This window comes from Arachis ipaensis, chromosome B5 (genome assembly GCF_059453495.1).
Source record: "Arachis ipaensis isolate K30076 ecotype BB chromosome B5, ASM5945349v1, whole genome shotgun sequence".
Classification (NCBI taxonomy): Eukaryota; Viridiplantae; Streptophyta; class Magnoliopsida; order Fabales; family Fabaceae; genus Arachis; species Arachis ipaensis.
The window spans coordinates 138,669,839-138,692,032 of NC_142440.1; positions in this window are offsets into that span (position 1 = coordinate 138,669,839).

The window sequence follows — 22,194 nt, forward strand, 5'->3', positions numbered from 1 at the left end:
TGATGATGTCGAACCTCCCCCTGCGCCTGCTGTCAAAGTGTCAACTTCTACAGTTCCTTCAGTTGAGGTCCGTCATCCCGTATCCGATCCGGACTGTCAAATCCTGAATCGGGATGATGGGACTGTGGATGCTGTGCCCATTCAGACTCGCCCTCCTTCTCCCTGTGCTGATGCTACCGGGAAGACTTTTGATGTTTAACTGAACTTTTTTATCTTGATTGTGTAGATAGCCCGGCTTGTGGGCTTTTAAATTCTTTATTTTGTAAATTTCATTTTGCTGACTGTTGACACTTGTTTAGTTTCTTGTTTAGCAACTTTAGGCTAAAGAACAAAAAATAGCTTCCATGTTCTTGGGGCTGATTTGGGTAGCCCCTTTGAATTTGTTTTTATCACAACTTCGCGCCTTTAGTATCATATCGATCTTTATCTCGTCTAGGCACTTTTTCTAGGCTTTTGGTAGTGCTTGGGGGCTTGTCGCTTGATCTCTTTGAGTGGCTTTTGTGCTTTTGGCTTTGATTCCTTTTGAGGCAAAAATCCTGTTATTTTGGACCTCTTGTGAGGTCTCTTGCAAGTATTACTTTTTGTAGCCTTTGCACTTTATGTGGATCGACTTCGTCATGTCGGGATAAGTTATTTTGTAATCCTCTTTCTTGGACTTTGTTCAAGTCTCTTTCAGGGATTACTTCTATAACTTTATGTTTTGGACCGACTTCGTCATGTCGGATCGAGTTATTTTGTAATCTTCTTTTTTGGACTTTGTTCAAGTCTCTTTCAGGGATTACTTCTATGACTTTGTGTTTTGGACCGACTTCGTCATGTCGGATCGAGTTATTTTGTAATCCTCTTTCCTGGACTTTGTTCAAGTCTCTTTCAGGGATTACTTCTATAACTTTGTGTTTTGGGCCGACTTTGTCATGTCGGGCCCTTTCAAGTTACTTTTGTAATCCTCTTTCTTGGACCTTCTTCAGGTCTCTTTCAGGGATTACTTCTATAACTTTGTGTTTTGGGCCGACTTCGTCATGTCGGGCCCTCTCAAGTTACTTTTGTAATCCTCTTTCTTGGACATTGTTCAGGTCTCTTTCAGGGATTACTTCTATAACTTTGTGTTTTGGGCCGACTTCGTCATGTCGAGCCCTTCTAAGTTAAAGTAATTCTCTTTTATAGGGTTGGCCGGACCTCTTTCCAGGGTTTACTTATAACTTGGTTTGACTTGGTCCGACTTCTTAACGCCGGCCAGTCTTTTAAGTTATTATTTAGCAATCCATCAGGACCTCGTCAGGTCCTTTCTCCGGATCACTTTCGATAACTTCTTGCATTATTCTGTTTTCATCTTTGCCGATTTGTAGAAAGTGGATTAAATCCTCGTTTAGTCGACCTTTAGATGAATTTGGTTTTCATCTTTGTTGGTCTTTATCGTGATCGTGCAGTGAATTTGTTTTTCACTTTCTGCCAATCTGTCGCTTTATAATCGGACGATGAATGTTTCAGATTAATGCGTCTTGAAAACTTTGTAGAACGTCTAAGATATTTTATTTAAAAGAAAATGAAAATATGTACATATAGAGTTTTCTGGATCTCAACTTGGTGCCTCATTAAAAAACCTTTTCAGGAAAAAGAGTGCATCCTATGTTGAGATCTTTTACCTTCTCTAGCTATAGTACCTTCTTAGGTTGCAGGCGTGCCACGACCTAGGAAGTTCTCGCCCGTCGAGTTTGGATAGTCTGTAGTAGCCCTTCCCAAGTACTTCTATGACTTGGTAGGGTCCTTTCCAGTTTGCTGCCAGCTTTCCTTCTTCGGGTCGAGTTGTTCCAATATCATTTCGGATTAGGATGAGATCATTCTCAGCGAAACCTCTTGGCACTACCTTTTGATTATATCTGGAAGCCATTCGACGTTTTAGTGCTTCTTCCCTGATCCGAGCCCTTTCTTGGATTTCAGGAAATAGGTCGAGCTCTTCCCTTTGAAGTTGGGAGTTGGCTTCTTCATTGTAATGGACCACTCTAGGCGACCCTTCCTCGATCTCTACCGGGATCATTGCCTCTGTTCTGTATGCTAATCAGAATGGTGATTCCTTTGTGGTGGAATGTGGTGTTGTTCGATATGCCCATAGGACTTGTGGAAGTTCTTCGGCCCAAGCTCCCTTTGCCTCTTGTAATCTCCGTTTTAGCCCGGCCAGTATGACTTTGTTAGCAGCTTCAGCTTGTCCATTGGCTTGGGGATGTTCGACGGAGGTGAACTGGTGCTTTATGTTCAAGTCGGCTACTAATTTTTTGAAGCCTGCATCTGTGAATTGGGTGCCATTGTCTGTGGTGATGGAGTATGGAACCCCGAACCTTGTGACAATGTTCCTATATAGGAATTTTTGACTTCTTTGAGCAGTGGCGTTAGCTAGGGGTTCTGACTCGATCCACTTTGTGAAATAGTCTACCCCTACTATGAGGAATTTAACTTGTCCCGATCCTTGGAGAAAGGGTCCGAGAAGGTCGAGTCCCCATTTCGCGAATGGCCAAGGTGAGGTTACGCTGATGAGCTCTTCTGGCGGGGCGATATGGAAGTTGGCATGTTTTTGACATGGTGGACATTTCTTTACAAACTCTGTAGCCTCCTTTTGTAGAGTTGGCCAATAAAATCCTGCTCGAAGTACTTTTTTGGTGAGTGCTTGTGCTCCGAGATGATTGCCACAGATGCCACTGTGTATTTCTTCTAGAACTTCCTTCGTGTTGGAAGTCGGTACACATTTTAGCAATGGTATTGAAATTTCTCTTTTGTATAGAGTATTGTTTATGATAGTGTAGTATTGTGCCTCCCATTTTAACCTCTTTGCCTCCTTTTCATCTGTAGGGAGTGTTTCTATTTTGAGGTAGTTAATTATGGGGGTCATCCATCCTTGATCCTGACCTGTTATGGCTAGGAATTTTTTCTCTTCTAAGATTGACGGGTTCTGTAGCATTTCATGGATGAGGCTTCTATTGTTGCCCCCTGGTTTGGTGCTGGCTAGTTTTGAGAGTGCATCAGCTCGGGCATTTTGTTCGCGGGGTATGTGGCGGATCTCATATTCCCCAAGTTGTCCGAACTGTTCCCTGGTTTTATCCAAATATTTTTTCATGGTGGGATCTTTGGCTTGGTAGCTCCCTGTTATTTGTGAGGTGACTACTTGTGAGTCGCTGAAGATGATGAGTTTTTTAGCTCCCATCTCCTTAGCCAGCTTCAAACCAGCTAGTAGTGCTTCATATTCCGCCTGGTTGTTTGAGGCAGGGAACCCGAATTTGAAGGAAAGCTCAATTTGGGTTCCTTGGTTGCTTTCAATTATCACACATGCACCGCTTCCAGTCTTATTCGAGGAACCGTCCACGTAAATATTCCATTCTATGGGGGTTTCCGGGGTGTCTGTAAATTCTGCAATGAAGTCGGCTAAGTATTGTGATTTAATGGTTGTCCGAGTTTCGTATTGAAGGTCAAATTCGGACAACTCGACTGCCCATTGTAGGATTCTGCCTGCTAGATCTGTTTTCTGCAATATCCCTTTTATGGGCTGGTTGGTCCAAACCTTAATGGTGTGAGCTTGGAAGTTCGGGTGGAGACGTCGAGATGTTAATATGAGCGCATAGGCTAATTTTTCTATTTTTTGGTAGTTCAGCTCGGATCCCTGTAGCGCTTTACTAATGAAGTATACAGGTTGTTGCCCTTTGTCGTCCTCTCGAACCAGTGATGAGGCTACTGCCTGACTTCCTACTGCGAGGTATAATATGAGTGGTTCTCCTTCTCGTGGCTGAGATAGGATAGGTGGCCGTCCCAGAAATATTTTGAAATCTTGGAAGGCTTGTTCGTATTCCTTTGTCCATTCGAACTTCTTTTCTTTCCTTAGAGTAGCATAGAAGGGAAGAGATCTTATCGCTGACCCCGCTAGGAATCTGGATAAGGCTGCCAGTCTCCCGTTGAGTTGTTGTACCCCTTTGACACAAGTTGGGCTCTTCATGTTGAGTATTGCCTGGCATTTATCCGGATTTGCCTCAATTCCTCTTTGTGTGAGCATAAAACCTAAGAAATTGCCTGCTTCTACTGCAAAGGTGAATTTTGTAGGAATGAGTCGCATGCCATGCTTCCTTATAGTGTCGAGCACTTGGACCAGGTCGAACAATAATGTCTCTTCATTTTGTGTTTTTATTAACATGTCGTCCACGTAGACTTCCATGACTTTTCCGATATGATCTGAAAAGACTTTATTCATTAGCCTTTGATAAGTAGCTCCCGCGTTCTTGAGACCAAAAGGCATCACAATGTAGCAGTAATTTGCTTTTGGTGTTAAAAACGAGGTTTTTTCTTGATCGGGTGGATACATGGGGATTTGATTGTATCCGGAATATGCATCCATAAACGATAGGTATTTATATCCGGAGGAGGCATTTACCAGAGCGTCGATACTTGGGAGTGGATAAGGGTCTTTTGGGCAGGCTTTGTTGAGATCTGTATAGTCGGTGCACATTCGCCACTTTCCGTTTGATTTTTTCACCAAGACGACATTAGCTAACCATAGTGGGTACTTGACTTCTCTTATGAGTCCTACCTCCAGTAGAGCTTGTACCTGCTCTTCCACAGTTTGGGATTTTTCGGGTCCGAGCTTTCTACGCCTCTGTTGTACTGGCCGAGATCCAGGGTAGACTGCTAGCTTATGACACATTAACTCGGGGTCTATGCCTGGCATGTCTACAGCCTTCCACGCAAAGAGGTCGACATTGTCTCGTAAGAACTGTACAAGTAATTCTTTTATTTCTCTTTTTAAAGTCGTGCCAATATTGGTTGTTTTGTCCGGGATGTCTTCGATCTGGACTTTCTCTATTTCGCCTTCAAGTTGTGGACGGAGTTCTTCTCGCCTCTGCACTCCACCGAGTTCGATTGTGTGGAATTCTTCTCCTCTGCCTCTGAGGTTTAGACTTTCGTTATAACAGCGACGCGCCATCTTCTGATCTGCTTTTATCGTAGCTATCCCTTCTGCAATTGGGAATTTCATGCATAGATGTGGAGTTGAGACTATGGCACTGAGTTGATTTAATGTTGTTCGACCTATTAGGGCGTTGTAGGCTGAACTCACGTCGACCACGATGTAGTCTATTTTGAGTGTTCTGGATTGGTTTCCTTTTCCGAAGGTTGTGTGTAGCGGGATGTATCCCAGTGGTTACACTTAAGTGTCTCCCAATCCGAACAGGCTGTTTGGATATGCTTTGAGTTCTTTATCTTCCAGGCCGAGCTTGTCGAAGGCAGTTTTGAATAAGATATTGGCAGAGCTCCCTTGGTCTATCAGTGTGCGATGGAGATTTGCATTAGCCAGTATAATGGTGATGACCATGGGATCGTCGTGTCCTGAGATGATGCTGATGAGAGGAACTTTTGCGTGGTCTAGAAGTTTGCGGATAAATCCTCGTTGCAAGTATAGTTTCTAAACCTTCAAAAGTCCTTTCATACAAACATTTTGGTTGTCACAAGTAACAAACCCCTAAATAAATTGATAACTAAGTATTTAAACCTCGGGTCGTCTTCTCAAGGAATTGCAGGGAGGTGTTCTTATTATTGGTTATGAGTTTGCAAATTGGGGTTTTGGAAGTAAGGAGGGAATATGTTGAATGACAAGTAAAATAAAATAATAATAATAAAATCTCTTGGTAAGGTATAAGAATTGGAATTCCTATCCTAGTTATCCTTATCAGGTGTGAAGAGAATTGGGTTTTAATCCCACTTGGTCAGCCTTTACTAAACAAAGGAGGGTTAAGTGGACTGATTAGCTTGATTCTCAAGTCCTAGTCAACTTCTGTGAAGAGACTAGCTTTTAGAGCAATCCTAGCCCAATCAGAATCTGCCAATTTCAATCACTTACTGAGTTTGATGACTCAAGTACTAACAATCACTTGACCAAAGCCAAAAGGGAGAAAAATATCTAAATTAAATTAAAAGCATCAATATAAATAAAACAAAGCAAAATTTAATCTGAAAATACCTCGAATTGCATTAACAAAAGAAATTAAATCTGACATAGACATTCATAAATTAAATTGAGAAAATAAATAAAAAGAACATTGAACCTGGGATTGAGAGTCACTTCTAAAACTAAGAGAATCCTAAATCCTAATCCTAAGAGAGAGGAGAGAACCTCTCTCTCTAAAACTACATCTAAATTCTCAAATTGTGAATATGAAAGCCTCCTTATGAATGGATGCATTCCCCCACTTTATAGCCTCTAATCTGTGTTTTTTAGGCCGCAAACTGGGTCAAAAACAGTCCAGAAATCGCCCCCAGCGTATTCTGGTACGTTCAGGTCGCGGGCAAGTGACGCGGAGGCGTCGCCCACGCGGCCGCGCGGATTGAAGTTCGCAGATGCAACGCGTCCGCGTGGATCTCGCGTTCGTGTCGCCTAGCGTCAGAGCAACTATGATATATTATATATCAAATCGAAGCCCCGGACGTTAGCTTTCCAAAGCAACTAAAACCGCGTCATTTGGATCCTTGTAGCTAAAGTTATAGCCATTTGAGTGCGAAGAGGTCAGGCTGGACAGCTTAGCAATTTTTCCAACTTATTATATTCCTTCCACTTTTGCATGCTTCTTTTCCATCCTCTGAGCCATTCCTGCCCTGTAATCTCTGAAATCACTTAACACACATATCAAGGCATCTAATGGTAATAAGAGAGGATTAATATTAGCAATTATAAGTCCAAAGAAACATGTTTTCAATCAAAGCACATAATTAGGAAGGCAAATGTAAAACCATGCAAATAGTATGAATAAGTGGGTAAAGAGTAGATAAAAACCACTCAATTGAGCACAAGATAAACCATAAAATAGTGATTTATCAACCTCCCCACACTTAAACATTAGCATGTCCTCATGCTAAGCTCAAGAGAAGCTATAAGAGTGAATGGAAAAAGTAAGAAAGTATGAAATGCAACCTATCTATATGAATGCAACTACATACAAAATGTTTCTACCTACTTGGTTAAAAGTAAATAAATCTTTTAAGAACAAATATGAACTGGATTTCACTAATTCAAATCATGAAAATGAAGTTCAAATAGACTTGCAAGAAGAAAATAGCTCATGAAAGCAGGGAACAAGGAATTGAGCATCGAACCTTTACTGGTAGTGTATACACTCTAATCACTCAGGTGTTTAAGGTTCGATCTCTCAATTCTCTACTAACCTTGCTTTCTAAGGCTTGCTCTTCATCTAACAATCAACACAAATTTAATGCACAGATACACATATCAAGAGGTCTTTTAAGGGTTGTAATGGGGTTAGGGTCAAGGTAGGATTGTATTTAGCCAAGTGGACTAAAATCTGAATCCTTAATTAACTTAAACTTTCCACTAACTTAAACAATCCATGTAATCATAATACAAAACCTAACTGTCCATTAACCATGTTTTCCATGCATTCAAATTTCAAGTACAATACATATGCATTGCTTTCAACACTTAACTTTGGGGCATTTTGTCCCCTTTTATTTATTTGCTCTTCTTTCTTTTTTTTATATTATATATATTTTATTATTTTTTTCAATACATGTGATTAAATTATTGAATGCATGAACATGTCCTAAACATTTCTTTTCACATTTTCAGAAAATTCTAACATACTCAATTCTCAAACCAAATGTTTTCAATCCCAATTTCCCCACACTTAAATCATAAGCATCTCACTAGTCTAAGCTAACCAAGGATTCAAATTAAGGACATTATTGTTTTCCGCTTAGAGTTAATGATGTGCTAAAGTAAAGAACAAAGGGGTAAAATAGGCTCAAAATTAGTTTGCAAGGGATAATGAAAGGTAAGGCCATATGGGTATGTAAGCTCAGTGAAACAAAGGCCTCAATCATGTAAGTGTATGCATACATCAAATAATGGAAATATAGAATTAAGCAAGACAAAGATCACAATTTTAGAGAGAAAATACACACTAAAAGAGAAATTTGGTTGATAAAATGCAACCAATTCAAATAGGCTCAAAAGTCTCACAGGTTTTGTGTGTTCGAGTTCTAAACCATATTCCAGTATAATATCTCTTCAAACAAGTGTAATATTAAATTTTATTCAAATTAGTGAAATTCTCTAAAAAATTTCTTGAAAAAGAAAATATTACTTCAACCAAGTGGTAAAATATGCAAAAAAAAAAAATCAAACAAATATGCAATCAAACAGGCAAATACAACAATGAACAAATAAATAAAATAAAAAATTTGGTGCTGAGTCAAGAAATAACTAACCCATGGAGATCGGTATCGACCTCCCCACACTTAAAGATTGCACCGTCCTCGGTGCATGCTGAGATGTGCAAGTGGACGGGTTGCTTCAACTGACACTTTTCTCATCAAGGAATGTGCGTAGGAACTTGTGTGTCTCTCCCATGCAAACGTCTTCCGGTTCTCTTCCTGGTGGCCATCCTGAAAGAAAAAGGGAAGGAAAGTAACCCAAAGCAAAGATAGAAAATAAATAAAACATGGGTTGGTTAATGCCAAAAATGAGGGTCTCAATTACATGGTAGCTACAACATGCAAGTGAGAAAATAATAGAAGCACATGGCATACTAGTGGTGCAAAATCTTGCAACAATGAGGGAGAGTGTGGGTAAGGAGAGGTAATGTAAATTCATGTCAATGCAAAATTAATACAGGTATAAAAGATTGGCATAATATTACCTAACCAGAATAAAACAAGTCACCTAAAATAATTCAAGAGAAGATGCAACAGTGAAATAAGAAAATTCAACACCAAAGGAAAAATAATGAATTTAGAAAAGAAAATAAAAATATGCACTAAATTAAAATGTAAGGAATGAAAGTATGCAGATAAATTAAATAAAATAGAATGGAGGTGAAAAAAGATGAGAAGTCAAAGAAAATAAGAAAGGAAGGAGAAAGAAATAAGAAAAATAAGGATTTGGAGAAGAAAAGATAAGATATTTGGCAAATTAGGAAAAGTTGTGAGGCGCAAGCGACGCGGTCGCATGGGGCACGCGGTCGCGCGACTTGCGCTTAAACTGATTGACGCGGTCGCGTCGGTCACGCGGTCGCGTGACCCGTTTTAGGCTAATGGCGCGAGGGTAGCCTCGCACTCGCACAACTCTCTGTTCAAAATCATATTAATGCCAAATTTTGGGTGACGCGATCGCATGGGGCATGCGATCACGCGAGTGGTCACTTAGTAGGATGTGACACGGCCGCGTGGGGCAGGCGGTCGCGTGAGATGGACTGCGCGTCCAGCGCCAGTCCAGCACTACTCTAGCACAACTTTCGGCTGTGCACCTTTATTACGTTGAAATCCTGGTCACGCGGCCGCGTGGGGCACGCGGTCGCGTGGGAGGCCATTATCCCCATATGATGCGGTCGCGTCAGCGACGCGGTCACGTGGGACGATTTGTGCCATTGGCATGCCTCCAGCCACGCTCTCGCGTGACTCTCTGTTCATTTTATTATTCTCTCCCACACCTGCGACGCGGACGTGTCAATGAGGCGGTCGCGTTGCATGAAATTTTTTTTAATCTGAAAAGAAAATGCAGAATGCAGTGTTAATATGAATGTGATGCAAAACTCCAGGTTCAATAAAATAAAATAAAACTCGAAAACAAATAAAACTAAATAAAAATGAAAAAAGAACGATCATACCACGGTGGGTTGTCTCCCACCTAGCACTTTTAGTTAGAGTCCTTAAGTTGGACATTTGGTGAGCTCCCTGTTATGGTGGCTTATGCTTGTATTCATCCAGGAATCTCCACCAATGTTTGTAATTCCAATGGCCTCCGGGATCCCAAACTAGGCGCAGAAAGCCTTCGAGTAAGTTAAAGCAAGTGACAAGGCCCCAAGAGTGTTGATTTCTAGACTGGATTCTGGGGTCCCAAATCTTGCTTTTGCACCCGTCTTCTTGTTGATCATCATGATTCCATCCGGGTAGCAAGCAATCTGAATTCTCACTAAAGCGGCCAAACAACTTCCTAGACCCATTCAGTTGAGCTTTACACCAACTTTTGCGTTTAAACTTAAAGCTTCCAACCATAATGAACCTTGCAGGACAATTCTTACCACTGGCCATCTTCCTCTTACTCTTAATGCCACAAAGAGCTCTAAGTTGACCATCTGTCTCCAGTAGCCCATATTCATGTGGGATTAGAAAGCTAAGGGATATGAATTTTACCCACTTGAATGTTGTGAAGGATGATGGTAACTTAGGGGGAGGTATTGTTAACGAATTTGCAAGCTCCATTCCCTTGTGCTCTTCTCTGACAACTTCCACCTCTTTGCCAGTTTCTTTAATTTCGACCTCTTCCTCTTGGTAGCTTTCTTCCAATTCAATCTCTTCTTCATTACTTACCAAGGGCATGGGAGATAGTGCTTTTTCTTCTTTAATTTCCATCTCTTGGCCAACCTCTTCCAAGTCTTCAACCATGATATGCCTTGGAGGTTGTATACCCTCCAAAGCATCAATTTCAATTGCCTTGGAAGGAGGTTCCATAACCTGACTTTCCCATGGAGGGTCAGCATCTCCTAAGTCTGCAACCACTTCTTCCTCTTCAATAATTACAGCTTCCTCCACTTGTTCCAGTACAAAGTCATGCTCCGTACTGTCCACTGGAGTTTCTAATATCTCCTTCATGCTACGTTCTTCATTAGATTGCCCACATGAAGCCATGGGAGCACTTTGAATGTCCGAGCGTCGGGAACCTAATTGACTTATCGCTTGATTTAGTTGATATAGAGTTGCATGAAATCGATCCGCTGCTTCCTTGAGATGATCCCTTGATTTTTCCTTCACTAATTTTTCAACCACTCCTTCGACTTCAAGGGTTTTTACTACCTTTACCCTTAGGGCCTCCTCTAGCTCCTTATGAAGTATGGATTCGCGAAGATGATCCATTCTCTCTTGTTCCATGTCAATAGCATCATTGGGATCATGTTGTTCCTGGATTGATGGATGTGGGTGCTCTTCCATGGATGGTGGTGATGGGATGGAGAGATCATTCTGTGGTTGAAAAGGAAGTGCACTAGAGCTTGAGGGTTGATTGTTGAAGGTATTTGGTGGTCTGATTTGGGCGACGAGAGCTTGTATAGTAGAGTTTAGATCAGTAAGTGCTTTCTCCATGGAGGTTTGGGGTGGATAGGAGGGTTCATTTGGCTCATAAGGTGGTTGGTATGGTGGATACGGGTTAGGGTCATATGGAGGTGAATGGTTGTAGTTGGCTTGTGAGTGTGGTGGTTCAAAGTCATGTTGAGGAAAGGGTTTATAGGCATATGGTGGTGGTTGTTGATAATCCATTGGAGGTGGTTGTTGCCAAGAGGGTTGATCAAATCCTTGTGGCTCCTCCCATCTTTGATTGTTCCAACCTTGATGCCTGTTCTCATTGTAATTTCTTCTTCTTGCAACATAATTGTAACCAGACTCATGGCGATGGGGTGAGAACTCATGATAGTAAATAAAAATTAAAAACGAAAATAAAATCAAATTTTAAATTAAAAGGTTATTTAAATTTTGAAATTGAAAATTAAATTTTTGAAATTTGAATTTTGAAATTTTGAAATTTGAATTCTGAAATTTAAATTTAAAATTTTTTTTTTGAAATTTGAAATTTGAAATTTGAAAAATTTTTAAATTGAATTTTGAAAATTTTTAAATTTAAATTTTGAAATTTGATTTTTTGGAAATAAGATAAGATAACTAAATTTTTGAAAAAATTTTTTGAAATTTTTTTTAATAACTAAATAAAATCGAATAACCTCTTAATTTATGAAAAAAAAAAGCAAAAATAAAAACAAATAAACAAGTAAAAAGTAAATATTTACAATAACCAATAATAAGGCACACGTTTGCAATTCTCCGGCAACGGCGCCATTTTGATGAGAGAAACTTTTCCGTGGTCTAGAAGTTTGCGGATAAATCCTCGTTGCAAGTATAGTTTCTAAACCTTCAAAAGTCCTTTCATACAAATATTTTGGTTGTCACAAGTAACAAACCCCTAAATAAATTGATAACCGAGTATTTAAACCTCGGGTCGTCTTCTCAAGGAATTACAGGGAGGTGTTCTTATTATTGGTTATGAGTTTGCAAATTGGAGTTTTAGAAGTAAGGAGGGAATATGTTGAATGACAAGTAAAATAAAATAATAATAATAAAATCTCTTGGCAAGGAATAAGAATTGGAATTCCTATCCTAGTTATCCTTATCAGGTGTGAAGAGAATTGGGTTTTAATCCCACTTGGTCAGTCTTTACTAAACAAAGGAGGGTTAAGTGGACTGATTAGCTTGATTCTCAAGTCCTAGTCAACTCATGTGGAGAGACTAGCTTTTAGAGCAATCCTAGCCCAATCAGAATCTGCCAATTTCAATCACTTACTGAGTTTGATGACTCAAGTACTACCAATCACTTGACCAAAGCCAAAAGGGAGAAAAATATCTAAAATAAATTAAAAGCATCAATATAAATAAAGCAAAGCAAAATTTAATCTGAAAATACCTCGAATTGCATTAACAAAAGAAATTAAATCTGACATAGACATTCATAAATTAAATTGAGAAAATAAATAAAAAGAACATTGAACCTGGGATTGAGAGTCACTCCTAAAACTAAGAGAATCCTAAATCCTAATCCTAAGAGAGAGGAGAGAACCTCTCTCTCTAAAAACTACATCTGAATCCTCAAATTGTGAATATGAAAGCCTCCTTATGAATGGATGCATTCCCCCACTTTATAGCCTCTAATCTGTATTTTCTGGGCCGCAAAATGGGTCAAAAATAGCCCAGAAATCGTCTCCAGCGTATTTTGGTACGTTTAGGTTGCGGGCAAGTGACGCGGAGGCGTCACCCACGCGGCTGCATGGATTGAAGTTTGCAGATGCGACGCGTCCGCGTGGATCACGCGTTCGGGTCGCCTAGAGTTAGAGAAACTATGACATATTATATATCAAATCGAAGCCCCGAATGTTAGCTTTCCAAAGCAACTAGAACCGCGTCATTTGGACCTCTGTAGCTAAAGTTATAGCTGTTTGAGTGCGAAGAGGTCAGGATGGACAGCTTAGCAATTTCTCCAACTTATTGTATTCCTTCCACTTTTGCATGCTTCCTTTCCATCCTCTGAGCCATTCCTGCCCTGTAATCTCTGAAATCACTTAACACACATATCAAGGCATCTAATGGTAATAAGAGAGGATTAATATTAGCAATTATAAGTCCAAAGAAACATATTTTCAATCAAAGCACATAATTAGGAAGGCAAATGTAAAACCATGCAAATAGTATGAATAAGTGGGTAAAGAGTAGATAAAAACCACTCAATTGAGCACAAGATAAACCATAAAATAGTGGTTTATCAGATGCCGAATGCGTCTTCCTTGGTAAACATAATTGCGGGGATATCGGGTGCTTTCTCCTTTCCTTCGACATGATATACTTCTTTGAGATATCTTTTGCGAGATGATTTGGAGATTCCTCCTCCTGCGAATCCTCCGTGTATCATATGGACATGTATTTCTGGTGTTCGAGGTGATCGCTCGGTTCTTCCCACCTCCTCGTCTCTTCTCCTTTTTCTTTGCTCATCGTCTCGGGTGGCCAGAAACTGATCTAGTTTTCCTTCTCTCACTAATTTTTCTATGACATTTTTTAAGTCAAAGCATTCGTTGGTGGAGTGCCATGGACTCGATGGTATTCACAATATTCATTCCGGTTTCCTCCTCCTCTTTTGCCTTTGAGTGGTCGAGCTGGGGGTATTTTTTCTGTGTGGCAGACTTCTTTGTAAACATCCACCAGGGACACCCTAAGAGGGGTGTAATTATGGTATTTTTTAATTTTTTCCCTTGTCGATCTTCCTTCTTTTTGGACTCTTTGTCTTTGTCTCAGTAGGTGAATCCAGATTTTGAGGTTTCTCCTAGTTGAGAATTTTCTTCCATATTGATGTATTTCTCTGCTCGTTCCTGTACTTCGTCCAGAGATGTGGGGTACTTCTTTGATATGGATTGGCTAAAAGGTCCTTCTTGTAGGCCATTGATGAGGCCCATGATGGCGGCCTCTGTTGGTAAGCTTTGTATGTCTAGACATGTTTTGTTGAATCTTTCCATGTAGTTGCGAAGACTTTCCCGATCTCCTTGCTTGATTCCTAGTAGGCTGGGGGCGTACTTAGCCTTGTCTTTTTGGATGGAGAATCTGGCCAGAAACTTTTTGGCTAAGTCATCAAAGCTTGAGATGGACTTCGGAGGTAGGTTGTTGAACCATCTGATTGCTGTCTTTGTGAGAGTTGTTGGAAAAGCTTTGCAACAAACTGCATCTGAGGCGTCGGTAAGGTACATTCTACTTCTGAAATTGCTGAGGTGATGGTTGGGATCCGTAGTGCCATCGTACAAAGTCATATCCGGAAGTTTGAAGTCCTTAGGGATTTTGGTCTTCATAATTTCCCTAGTGAATGGATCTTGATCTTTGCGTGAGTTGTCCTCAGGGGTGGTCCGAGTAGCTCTTGCTTTGAGATCAGCTTCGAGTTTTAGAAGTTTATCTTCTAATTCTTGACGTCGTCTTACCTCTCTTTGTAGATCTTTCCCGACTTCTCGTTGATGATGGGTTTCTTTTTCAAGTTGTTTTAATCGATCTTGAAGCACTTCTATCACTCCCGGATTTGATGAATTTTTGTCCCCGTTGGATTTCGGAGTGTCTTTTAGCGTAGTATCCGCGTTTTTGTGCGCTGTTCTATCTTCTAGATCTAAATCGTGGTCATTGTCATGATTGCCCGCCATGGTGGTGGGATGACTTCCAGGTTCCCCGGCAACGGCGCCAATGTTATGAGGGTTACCTGAAACTGTAGGTCGATCTCGGACGAGATCTTTTGTACTGGTCGGAGATGACGTGTCCGACTGGTAGGTGGCGGCCGAAGCTGTCATGTCCGACTTGTGGGACTGGCCGCACTGCTGATCCTTCGTCACCGGAGGGTGGGGGGTACCTGCAAGAGACTCCGATGCTTAAGTTAGCATGGGTATTAAACAGGTTTTTAGTAGAATCAGAGTATGAGTTATACCTGGGTGCTCCAGTGTATTTATAATGGTTGTAGAGTGACCTTTTTAGATAAGATAAGTTAGTTATCTTATCTTATCTTTGAGTTGAGGTCAGCTTATCTTTTAAGGGAACCGCCCTTATCTCTATAGGCTTGGACTGCCTTTGGATTTGGGTCGTGTTCCTCTATTTGGGCCCCTTACTGGGCTTTTCTGTCGATTCGACCGACCTCTTTGAGAAGAGGTCGGATAGCCTGACCTGAAGAGGTCGGTCACTTTATTACTGAACATCCCGGATCGGATAGCTCGACCCAGGGTATGAACAAAACCAATGTCTATCACCTCTCCAATTTTCTCTCCAAGTCTTTTTCCAACTTGAATAGTTTTGAACTGCTCAGACAGACCCCAGAATTGGATCTAGATTGGAAAACAAGTAATGCTTTTCTGGTCCTATTCATCCGATTCAACCCATCTTCTCACATGCAAGATATAATCCTTAAAGAGCCAAGGAGATCCTTTTTCAATTTTGAGAACATCAAGATCATTCTCAAAGAAGAATTGGAATTCATTAGGACCTCTCTTAATCAATCGGAACCCCTCCGATTTACTCCATATCACCCTTAGGGCATTGTCAATTGTGCCAATCGAAAACACCTTATCTGCAAAGAGTCTCCCCGAGAGACTCTTAATACAAGCCTCCAACCCCTGAGAATAATCTTCCGTCTCCAATACCACAATATCCTCCTCACTACTTGGATCAATTTTAGAGTTCCTCCCTTCACCAAAATTCATATTGGATTGAGAGTGCTAATTGAGGAGAAGTTGATTATAAGGTAACGAGAACTAGGAGTACAAATTGTTGTGATCGAAGAAGAAGATAGAAATAGAAAAGTAGAAAAGAGGTGGAAAGATCAAAGCTCTAAACAGAGCACTGATAAAACCCTAACAAAGCACTGGTAAAACCCTAACAGAGCACTGATAAAATTACACTTTAATATATTATTTAGTATAAAAGACAGTTAAGAGTTATTACAGTTATCCATAAAATAGTACAGAAAAACAAGAGATAAAATTCAAAAAATTCTCACAAGTAGCAGTAGCAACATAGAGCTGTTATTTAAGAATTAGAGTAAGATCCTTTTGCTAAACCTTTTTCCTCTTCTTCCTTAGAGAAGTAGTACTTGTCATTGAGCTTATTGAAGTATTTCTTAACTATTCCCATCCTTTGCTTGAATTTTCTGATTTAATTTCTAACTCAAGGTCACCTTCATCTCTCATTTGCTTTTTGTTACTCATAATCATCAAATTAGCAAGATTGGATACTTCATGGACCTCGTCTTTGTCAATGCCTAAAAGAATATTAATCTTGGAACCTTTGATTTGCTTCTTCAGATAAGAGAAAGAGTCCGACATTTTGAAATATTTAGGAAGTTCAATGGTAGTATATTGTCTATAGTCTTTTTCACTACACCAACCCCTCAAAAAAATTAGTTATGCTCCTCGACAATTTCAACAGATAAATCAACATTATAATATGCAAACAATTTTATAAGGAATAGAGTATAAGGTAAGGTAGTATTTTTCTCACTCTTCACACATTCATACATATGCCTCATCATCAATTATGCAAAAGAGATATGAATCCCTTGAATAAGAGTATACAACACTAGTGTATTACAAAAAATAATTCGTTGAAAGGAACCACTTTTATGTAGGATAAAGTGAGTGATGATGCAATGTAGTTGAGTATTGTTGGGGTCAAGGGATTTGAGTGGTGTGAGGCCAGAACAAAGAGAAAATTGATTGCAGATAGTCATGAGGACAATGTTTAGGCTAACATGAAGGTCAAGGACCCACTTTTCAGAAATAAAAACATTGATTCTAATATCTTGATATCCTAATGCTTCACCAATTCGGTCCTCATCAAGGACATTGATTTTTCTTTTCATATAGGAAACCAGCCTGACATTTTGATAGGTCATATGAGTAAAATTGCCTAATCAAATCAGGATACATTTTGCCACAAATAGCAAACAAAGGCAACCATCATTGTCGGCTAAAAGTTTGAGTAAAGTGCAAACCTTTCTCAGCCAGGGTTTCGAGTGAAACCATTTTGGAGCAACAATAGGTCTATCAATGATATCATTTTGAAAGAAATACCAATTGCTCAAGTTTAAAAACTTTTAGAATCAAAATTTTCTTTTAGAAGCTTAGCATATTCAAATTTATAAGATATTGGGTCATGTAATCTTGGCTCAACAATAGGATGAAGAGAGAAACGAGAGTCTATACTACGGTTCTAGGAGGACGAGGTGGACAAGCTTCACGAGTGTCGTCTTCTTCAGTGACTGGCCTCTTTCCTCACGAAGAGCTTGGTTTAAAGGGCTCAGCTTAGTTCTCGTCATTGATTCAACAGTGGTTGGAGGTTGAGAGGTGTGGTGTAATGGTGATTGAGGAGTGGTGTCAATGAAGATGGTAGTAATTGAGGGGTGGTGTCAATGAAGATGGTAGTAATTGAGGGTTGAGAGTTTCGAGTGTGAGGGTATGGGTGATCTCCTGCCATTTTAGTAATTCTCTTCCTTCTTATCATCATAATCCCAACATTAGCGTAGTTATATAGAACGTGTGTGTGAGAGATACAGAGTGAGGAGTAGCAGTGATCAATACTGAGTAAAGAGCATTTATGAAAATGTTTATAGAATGGCAAAGATTTCATAACTGATGCAAAATAAAATCTTTTAAAATAGAAAAGATTTTGAAAGTGATTTGAAAAATAATTTTGAGAAAAATTTTCAAAATAAATAAAATGATTAATGCAAAAAAAAATTAATAAAATCTATTTTAATGTAGTAAGAAAATAAATTTAAATTTAATGTAGAGATCACATAATAATTTAAGAAAGATGTAGAGGTGGCAGCTTGAAAATTTGAATCTGCTTATCATCTGCATTGTGTAGAATATCTCCTCATATTTTGAGAGACAAAAACTCAAAACTTTTCACCAGTTTAGTTAAATCAGATGAACAACACTTTAAATTTCCAAGGCATGTTTTAATTTACAAAATCTTTCCTCAGCTAAGGGTTTAGTGAAAATATCAGCTAATTGATTATCCGATTTAACAAACTAAATATCAATATTTTTTTTGTACATGTTCATGTATTGAGTCATATTTTTCTAGTAATTTTACTATAGTGCCAACGCACATCTTCATTTGATTGTGTATTTGGGGTATTTATCAAAATTCTGGAAAGAAAGGAAATTTCTCGCTTTTATCCCAGTTGAGTTTCATTTGATAAACCTTACTTAATTTATTTTGATTTGACCCTGATTTAGCATACTACATGGTTTATGCCATTGTTGTTCTTTTGAAAATGTTGGACTCATAGCTTTCTTCTTATGAACAGACTCGTTCCTTCTTAAGCTTTTCACCTCTATGAATGTCATACGTGACCCCGTTTTTAACTAATCTTTTACATCTTGTGAACATTACCACTGATCTTGGGTTGTCCTCTCTTGTGAATCTCATCCTTATGTGGGTCAATTTAATTCGTTTCAAAATAGTGCATCGTTTATCCTCTCATTATCTCTACCAGAGTTTTTAGTCAAAGATGTATTCTTGAAAAAACTACTAATGATTGAGTTGCCTTTTCCTATAACTTTTGTATTCTTTTGGATCAATTGAAAGCTTGTTTGATTTCTCATACCTATTGGATCTTGCTTGAACTACATTGATTTAAGATTCTTTCTTGCATGGCTTGACTCCTTTTATGTATAATGCTAATTTTCTTGAATATTCTTCTGAGATGGTGATTTCAAGAACACTTTTGGAGTCTTGTTTTGAATCTTTTAAAGAAGTTTTGAATTCTCTTTGAAGAAATATTAAACGGAATTTACTTTCTGTTGCTTGATTGAGATTGGAACCATTGTTCAATTTTGATGAAGTTAATTTAAAAACCGGCATGCGCTATTTTAAATGAAGTTTTGAAAAGCTTCCTTGTTTAGTGGAAACCGGTTTGTTTGTAACGCACCACTTATTTCCTTACCAGATTGTAAGTAAATTTTTACCTCGGAATTTCTTTTCTAAAAAGAGTTTAACTTCCTCTTTCGTCCTTGCTATAAATGTTATACACGCTTGTTTGAATATGGACTTTGAGAATTTTTGAACAAGCATTTGATTTTCTTCCGAGTCTTCTGAACTACTTTTGGTTAAGATTGTGCACCTAACTATCTTTCTAAAATAGTTGAGGAAATATTTTTGCTCTTAGCCAAACCTGTGTGCATTTTGTTCTTAAAACTCTACATGATCTACTTCAACATGAAAACGTATTAAAAGCAAAACCACGTTTATGCTTTTATTTTGCTCTTGAAGGAGGCTTGTTGCTTAACTTTTCTTTTAAACTGCGAAGTGATTTTCCTGCAAGTTTTCGATTCTTTTAAGAACAATGTATTCAGAAGTACTTTTAATTATGCTCTTGAGTTTTGTGAGCTTTGCCTTGGGTTTGAGATATTCTCTTTTGTGAACCTCATACTTCTTCGACTCAGCTTGAATTTGTTCAAACTGATGCAATGATTTTCTTCTTATTGATCCTATTGAACTTCGATCCAAGGGTCATCTTTGAAGTTGCCAATTGAGTTGAGTCTAGCAAACTTCATTGCTTGAGAGTCCTTGTTTATCTGGACCTAGATACATTCTCCCAAATCTTTGAGTATTATCCTTGACATTTGACTCTCCTTTCTAAAGTCTTGTATCTTTCTGAGTAGACTCGAGAACTATTTTGATATCACGTGCGACTTGTAGACGTAGTAACGCGATGCGTTAGTTCTTTAAGGCGTGATATGTGAATACGGAAGTTGAAGCGGTAGGTGTGCAACGTTATGAGTTGTGGATGTTTTGTTCCTTGTGAACGGGTTTGCGGAGGTTAGGCCTATGATTGGCTATGAGGTTATAAATGATTGGTGGAGTTGGGAAATTGAAGTTCTGAAGTGGGAACGAGAATTGTCAGCGAACGTTATGCCGCTGTTTAAATACCAACATGCCTTGCAGCCTCTTACCACATTAATTACCACTTTGCTTTGTGAACGCCTATTTGGATTTGCACCCTATTTTGGCACCTCAAGTTTTGTAAAGCTTTGAGATCATATGACCTTGTGCATTGAGCCTACCTTGTAACGTTTGCTTTGCAATCACACTCCTACCTTCACATCCTTATGCTTATGACAATCAAAGTATTTGAAAATCGTATATATGATTATATTTTGAGATATTTTTGCTTCTTCCTTAAATGTGTTTAAGGATGAACTGTTATGAGATTTCTTTCGTTTTGTATCAATTTTCGAGGGCGAAAATTTTTATAAGGTGGGTAGGATGTAAGACCAGAACTTTTGAAAAGTCTTATTATGATCAAGTCTCAAATCCTACAGTAATTTATAGCCTTAATTTCAGAGATTATTTTATTAAAGATAATTAAGGCAAGTTTTGATTTATTGGATTTGAGATGAGTTATAATTATTATCCAATTTTATAATTATTGGATTATTTTCTATATTTAAAGTATAAGATTGATAGTTATGAAATAATAAGGATTTTATAAGATTTGGATTAGATAAGTAATATTTTAAATATTATTACTGCTATTTTGGAAAAATGAAGAAATTAAGTATATTATTTCTAATTTTTGGATTTGGGCATTTTATTGAAAATAAAGTGTGAAATTGATGAGCAAATAGTATTTTATGCACTATTATTGTTGAATTAGAATTTATTTCTAATTACTACATTATACCTATTTTTAAGTGAAATTACCGAATTACCCCTAACCCTAATTTTTGAAAATGAAACACGCTAACCCTGAAAACCCTAACCAGAACCCGTTTCCCCCACTGAGCCCATCAGCAGCAATACCCATGCTTTCCCTTTCCCAAATTAGTATGCAGTAGCCATGGAGAAAAGGAGGAAAGGGTTAGAAGGAAACGGGTAGAAACGGAAGAAGGGGAGGAGAGGAAGGACTTGACGCCGGCCAGGGGGAGGAAAGTGCTGCCGCAACTACGTCACGCCTTGCCGCCGTGCCTCACGCCGCGCCGCTGTCGTCCAGGGAGCCACCACCTCGGTTCGTCGCCGCCATTCGTCCTCAGTCTCATCGTGTTCTTGTTCGGCCGCCACTGCCTCCATGTCTTCCAACGGCGCCACCATCGCCGCCGTGGATCGCGACCAGAGGGGAGCACGAGATCGAGAGAGAGAGAGAGAGAGTGAGGCGTGGAGATGGCGTCGCGCGAAAAAGGAGCCGCCGCGGGGTTGCCGTCGCCGCCGCGAGGCTGGGCTCGCCGCTGTGGAGGGTCGCCGCCTTCCTCCACCATCACCGAATGTCCATCACCGGAGCTGCTGGGCTCGCCGTATGCCACTGTTGTGTCGCCGGAACTGTCCTGGGGTTTTGCCACTCATTCAGATTCTGCTCTGTTTTGGGTTAGTGATGTTGCTATTGTTTTGGCCGCTGGAAACCTCGATGCCGCCACCTCTGCTGCCGGAAACAGCCACTGAGTCTTCTATGATGGTAAGCTTTAACCCTGCTTCAGCTTCTTTACCTGTTAATTTCTCCATGGGCCATGAGAGTTGTTGCTAAGGCTGGTTGTGTCAGGAGTTTACCGCGAGCTGCCGTCGTTATGGTCACCGGTTGTGGAGTTGGTGTTGCCGGAATCCACCACTGGTGCAGCCGCTACTTGGTTCCCTCGAGTTCGGTAAGCGTTCTGTTTGGAAGAGTCCTTTAATCGCTGTTTTATTATCATACACTAACGTTTTGTAGCGTTAATTGCTATACGATTGAGTTTCGGTTATTATATGCTGCGAATAGTGTTGCGATGGTTATTGCGAAAGTGACTGGGAGCTGAGGTTTTGGTTGCCGTCAGTTCGGGTTGAGGCGGAAAGGACTCTATGAGACGTTTGGATTATGGAATTGCGTTTTGAGGTAGGGGCGCTTTCCAAAAACTATAGTTTATTATTGGAATTATTACATATGGGTACTGATGTGAGATATTGTGTACTTGGTGATTGTATCTGCCTTATGTATCAATTGATTGACTCGAATGACTATGGATGTTGGTTTGGCTGAATTGTTGTGTGGCTTGTGAAATGTAATGTTTGAAGTTGATTCTTTAAATATTTGAAATGAGTTTAATCCGTTGATGATTGGTTTGAATT